Source organism: Poromitra crassiceps (assembly GCF_964638095.1).
Source record: "Poromitra crassiceps genome assembly, chromosome: 5".
NCBI lineage: Eukaryota > Metazoa > Chordata > Actinopteri > Beryciformes > Melamphaidae > Poromitra > Poromitra crassiceps.
Genome location: NC_139642.1, coordinates 9,499,877 through 9,506,439, shown reverse-complemented (window position 1 = coordinate 9,506,439; position 6,563 = coordinate 9,499,877).

Sequence of the window (6,563 nt, the reverse complement as noted above, 5' to 3'; positions counted from 1 at the left end):
TCCCTCTCTCTCTCTCTCTCTCTCTCTCTCTGCAGAGTCTGTGAGGCTGCTGAATGGGACTGGTCTGTGCTCAGGCAGACTGGAGGTGAAGTCTATGCAGTCGTGGTCCTCAGTGTGTGAAGCTGACTTTGACCAGCAGGATGCAGAGGTGGTCTGTAGGGAGCTTGGCTGTGGGGCTCTCTCAGTCCTCCAGGGGGCGCTGTATGGAGAAGTGGAGGCTCCAGTGTGGAGCAAAGAGTTCCAGTGTGAAGGCAGTGAGTCTGTTCTCCTGGACTGTGGAAGCTCAGGTTCAGCTAGAAACACCTGCTCACCTGGCAAAGCTGTTGGACTCACCTGCTCAGGAAGAAGAGGAGCTGCAGCTTGGATTTAGCTTCATTTCTGTTCTAATTAAAGTGACTTTACTTGTTTTACTAATGACTCTCTTGTCTCTGTTCAGAGCCTGATGATGTCAGGTTGGTGGGGGGAGCCAACCGCTGTGCTGGAGAACTGGAGATGAGACAACATGGAGACTGGAAACCAGTGGATGACTGGGACTCTGACTGGACCCTGAAGTCAGCAGCTGTAGTGTGCAGACAGCTGGACTGTGGCTCTGCTGTTGACACAGAAAAGAGAAAGACTTCCTCACTAAGAGCTGTATGGAAGATCATCTCTTCCTGTCTTCAGTCTGGCTCTACACTGAGGGAGTGTTTAGTCACACAGTCTTACTCTTACTCTGACAGCCTGCAGATCACCTGCTCAGGTAAAACCATCAATAACATCAACTATGACAGTAATGTTTCCAGTCTCTTGCTTCCTCTGTCACAGACAGTCAGTGGTTTACATTAGACTGATCTGTCAACTTATCCAGGACAATGGCCTCCTAAAGGAAGAGAAGTGGGCTTGTTGCAGGAAGCTCACTGGTTCAAATCCCCTCTTTTCACTGTGGTGCCCTTCAGCAAGGCAGCTGCTCCTAACTGTCAACATGATGATGTATTACATGAGTCAAGGCAGCAGTTTGTCTCTGAGCTTTTTAATGTTGGTTCTTTTAGAAAACAATGAGAGTCTCTGAGTTCAAAGCTGCAGTAGAACAGACAGTAGCAGCTTTTGACTGTGGAAACACATCAGAGGATTTAAGCTTCTGGCATACTCTTCGCGCCCAGCCAAGCGCATAGGGCGCGCGGCGATTATGACGTCATCGCACGGGGCATGTTGGGGGGCGAGGCCTGAGCGCAGAGCGGCGCGTCCATGGAGATTTTTCTATCAGCGCGTCGGGTTTTGCTGCCTGTGCCTGTGAGATCTCCTATCAGCGGACATCTGCTGTGATTGAGTCCTCACCGTCGTAAAGTCGCCTTCAAAGCATGATGTTCGATTATAACGAACTAGTTGTGTCGCTTAGCCTTCCCAAATGTTGAGGGTCGTTTTTTAGAATTTAATATATAGAATTGGGAACGTTACATTCAATTTCATTCAGACTGCCTGGCACTGATCGCCGCCATTTCTGGAGCACTCACTATGTTCTGTTTTGGCCCGCGCAGAGTGCACGCGCCCTCCATGGAGCCGCGCCTCCAGCGCGTGCGCGAAGAGTATGCCAGAAGCTTTAGACTTTTCATCACAGATAATTGAGACAGAAAAATCATATTCTGGTATTATCCTTTCAACAAATAACTACATCTAGATCACTATCTACCTGTATGTCTGTCTGTCTGTCTGCCTGCCTGCCTGTCTGTCTGTCTGTCTGTCTGTCTGTCTGTCTGTCTGTCTGTCTGTCTGTCTGTCTTTCTCTCTTTCTGTCTGTCTGTCTGCCTTTCTCTCTTTCTCTCTTTCTATCTTTCTGTCTTTCTCTCTTTCTGTCTGTCTGTCTGTCTGTCTGTCTGTCTCTCTTTCTATCTTTGTGTCTGTCTTTCTCTCTTTCTGTCTGTCTGTCTGTCTTTCTCTCTTTCTATCTTTCTGTCTGTGTCTGTCTTTCTCTCTTTCTCTCTTTCTCTCTTTCTATCTTTCTATCTTTCTATCTTTCTGTCTGTCTGTCTGTCTGTCTTTCTCTCTGTCTCTCTTTCTGTCTTTCTGTCTCTCTGCCTGTCTCTCTGTCTGTCTTTCTCTCTTTCTATCTTTCTGTCTTTCTGTCTTTCTCTCTTTCTCTCTTTCTATCTTTCTATCTTTCTGTCTCTCTGCCTGTCTCTCTGTCTCTCTGTCTGTCTTTCTCTCTTTCTATCTTTCTGTCTCTCTGCCTGTCTCTCTGCCTGTCTGTCTCTCTTTCTATCTTTCTGTCTCTCTGCCTGCCTATCTGTCTGTCTCGCTGCCTGCCTATCGGTCTCTATCTCTCTGCCTGTCTGTCTCTCTGCCTGTCTCTCTGTCTGTCTCGCTGGCTGCCTGCCTATCTGTCTCTATATCTCTGTCTGTCTCTCTGCCTGCTTGTCTCTCTGCCTGTCTGTCTCTCTGCCTGTCTCTCTGCCTGTCTGTCTCTCTGCATGTCTGTCTCTCTGCCTGTCTCTCTGCCTGTCTGTCTCTCTGCCTGTCTCTCTGCCTGCCTGTCTCTCTGCCTGCCTGTCTCTCTGTCTGCCTGTCTCTCTGCCTGTCTGTCTCTCTGCCTGTCTCTCTGCCTGTCTGTCTCTCTGCCTGCCTGTCTCTCTGCCTGTCTGTCTCTCTGCCTGTATCTCTGCCTGTCTGTCTCTCTGCCTGCTTGTCTCTCTGCCTGGCTCTCTGCCTGTCTATCTGCCTGTCTGTCTCTCTGCCTGTCTGTCTGGCTGCCTGTCTCTCTGCCTGCCTGTCTCTCTGCCTGCCTGCCTGTCTGTCTGCCTGTCTCTCTGCCTGCCTGCCTGTCTGTCTGCCTGTCTCTCTGCCTGCCTGCATGTCTGTCTCTCTGCCTGTCTGTCTGTCTGTCTGCCTGTCTCTCTGCCTGCCTGTCTGTCTGCCTGTCTCTCTGCCTGTCTGTCTCTCTGCCTGTCTCTCTGCATGCCTGTCTCTCTGCCTGTCTATCTGCCTGTCTGTCTCTCTGCCTGTCTGTCTGTCTGCCTGTCTATCTGCCTGTCTGTCTCTCTGCCTGTCTCTCTGCCTGCCTGTCTGTCTGTCTCTCTGCCTGTCTCTCTCTCTGCCTGCCTGTCTCTCTGCCTGCCTGTCTGTCTGTCTGTCTCTCTGCCTGTCTCTGATTGCATGTCTTCCTGCCTGTCTCTCTGTCTGTCTGGCTGTCTGGCTGTCTGTCTGTCTCTCTGTCTGTCTGTCTCTCTGTCTGTCTGTCTCTCTCTCTCTCTCTGTCTGTCTGTCTGTCTCTCTCTCTCTCTCTCTGTCTGTCTGTCTGTCTGTCTGTCTGTCTCTCTGTCTGTCTGTCTGTCTGTCTCTCTCTGTCTGTCTGTCTGTCTGTCTGTCTGTCTCTCTCTGCCTGCCTGTCTCTCTGCCTGCCTGTCTGTCTGTCTGTCTCTCTGCCTGTCTCTGATTGCATGTCTTCCTGCCTGTCTCTCTGTCTGTCTGGCTGTCTGGCTGTCTGTCTGTCTCTCTGTCTGTCTGTCTCTCTGTCTGTCTGTCTCTCTCTCTCTCTCTGTCTGTCTGTCTGTCTCTCTCTCTCTCTGTCTGTCTGTCTGTCTGTCTGTCTCTCTGTCTCTCTGTCTGTCTTCATCTGAATGTAATTCTAAATACTGTAATATGCTTCATTGTCATTACAGTAAAGAGATGCATGTTGTCAAAGTGCAGTATATCACTTAGTCTATAGATCAACATGTTCATGTTAAAATCCCCTCCCTGTGTGTGTGTGTGTGTGTGTGTGTGTGTGTGTGTGTGTGTGTGTGTGTGTGTGTGTGTGTGTGTGTGTGTGTGTGTGTGTGTGTGGATCTAATGTGTACATCCTTTTGGATAAAAGTCTCTGCCAAATTGGTAATGTCTTAGGGCGTTTTCACACTGGAACGTTTTAGGTCGACTTAACTGAGTTTTGGGGCCGAACATGGCGCCACTGGGTCAGTGTGAACATGCCACTCGAACTCGTAGTCGACGTAACTGACTCGCTCTCGGTCCAGCTGGAGAGGGTGGTTTCGGAGCGGCTTGCGTCGCCCTAACCCAACCCTAAATGCGGCGCGAGTGATGTGTGAACGCACGCCGACTTCAGCTCGTCCTAATGCTGTATTTCTAATGTTAACGTCAATTCGGCGTTCACTAACATTGAATAAACAGTTATTGGACAAATTACCTAGCGTTACAAACGTTAATGTTTACAACTTACGTGGCTGTTCGCCGATAATATCTGCGTATGGTGAGGGCTTCACGGTTCAACAGAATCAATCTGCGCCTTGTCCTGCTTTGTCTGGAGATTCACATTCGCCCCCTCCAGTAGCCTACATGAAAACATTGTTTTCCAGATGCAGCCGTGCCTCGTTTTCAAATTCAACACTTTCCCGATATTGAAAGAGACAAACGATGTAAAATGCAAAAAGCAGTACCGAGAGCAAACGGCGTTGCTGTTCATTCTCCATTCTCCATCTAGGGACAAACATTGCAAACTAGCTTAGGCTATAAATGTCAGGATATATAACAAAGTATATATTCTACAGATATATACGTAACAAAGACTGTTTCCTGTGAATGCTCTATGTTTATGTATCTGTCCCTATAGAAATAAACTTTTCAATCAATCGTTCAGTTCTGTTTACATCCCGGGCTTCCGTTCCGGGTGGAATTACGCTATACGTGTCTACTTCCGTCTGGTTGGCATGGATACATGACGCTCCACTCTGTAGAACGACGGCCTGCGCGCGCTGATAAAAAGCACATGTGAAACGAAGCCGCTCTAGTTGAAAATTGAAACATTGTATACTTTTCACTGCTGCAGCAGCGCCTGGCTCGACCCAAATATGTGTAAAAACGCCCTAAGTATCTCTCTCTCTCTCTCTCTCTCTCTCTCTCTCTCTCTCTCTCTCTCTCCTCTCTCTCTCTCTCTCTGTGTGTGTGTGTCTCTCTCTCTCCCTCTCTCTCTCTCTCTCTCTCTGTCTCTCTCTCTCTCTTTCTCTCTGTGTCTCTCTCTCTCTCCCTCTCTCTCTCTTTCTCTCTCTATATGTCTCTCTCTCTCTATCTCTCTGTGTGTGTCTCTCTCCCTCTCTCTCTCTCTCGTCTCTCTCTCACCCCCCCCCCCCCCTCTCTCTCTCTCTCTCTCTCTGCAGAGTCTGTCAGGCTGCTGAATGGGACTGGTCTGTGCTCAGGCAGACTGGAGGTGAAGTCTATGCAGTCGTGGTCCTCAGTGTGTGAAGCTGACTGACCAGCAAGATGCAGAGGTGGTCTGTAGGCAGCTTGGCTGTGGGGCTCCTTCAGTCCTCCAGGGGGCGCTCTATGGAGAAGTGGAGGCTCCAATGTGGAGCAAAGAGTTCCAGTGTGAAGGCAGTGAGTCTGTTCTCCTGGACTGTGGAAGCTCAGGTTCAGCTAGAAACACGTGCTCACCTGGCAAAGCTGTTGGACTCACCTGCTCAGGTAGGAGAGGAGCTGCAGCTTGGATTTAGCTTCATTTCTGTTCTAATCAAAGTGACTTTATTTCTTTTACTAATGACTCTCTTGTCTCTGTTCAGAGCCTGATGATGTCAGGTTGGTGGGAGGAGCCAACCGCTGTGCTGGAGAACTGGAGATGAGACAACATGGACACTGGAAACCAATGTATGACAGGAGGTCTGTCTGGAACCTGAAGTCAGCAGCTGTAGTGTGCAGACAGCTGGACTGTGGCTCTGCTGTTGACACAGAAGCGAGAGAGGCTTCCTCAGAGAGATCTGTATGGAGGTGCAGATTTTCAAGTCTTCAGTCGGGATCTACACTGAGGGAGTGTTTAGACACACAGTCTGACTCTTCCTCTTTCAGCCTGCAGATCACCTGCTCAGGTAAAACCATCAATAACATCAACTATGACAGTAATGTTTCCAGTCTCTTCTTCCTCTGTCACAGTGACAGTCAGTGGTTTACATTAGACTGAACTGTCAACTTATCCAGGACAATGGCCTCCTAAAGGAAGAGAAGTGGGCTTGTTGCAGGAAGCTCACTGGTTCAAATCCCCTCTTTTCACTGTGGTGCCCTTCAGCAAGGCAGCTGCTCCTAACTGTCAACATGATGATGTATTACATGAGTCAAGGCAGCAGTTTGTCTCTGAGCTTTTTAATGTTGGTTCTTTTGGAAAACAATGAGAGTCTCTGAGTTCAAAGCTGCAGTAGAACAGACAGTAGCAGCTTCTGACTGTGGAAACACATCAGAGGATTTAGACTTTTCATCACAGATAATGGAGACAGAAAAATCATATTCTGGTATTATCCTTTCAACAAATAACAACTACATCTAGATCACTATCTACCTGTCTGTCTGTCTGTCTGTCTGTCTGTCTGTCTGTCTTTCTCTCTTTCTGTCTGTCTGTCTGCCTGCCTGTCTGTCTGTGTCTGTCTGTCTGTCTGTCTGTGTCTGTCTGTCTGTCTGTCTGTCTTTCTCTCTTTCTTTCTGTATGTCTCTCTCTCTCTTTCTCTCTTGTTCTCTTTCTTTCTGTCTGTCTGTCTGTCTGTCTGTCTGTCTGTCTGTCTGTCTGTCTGTCTGTCTGTCTTCCTCTCTTTCTATCTTTCTATCTTTCTGTATCTCTGTCT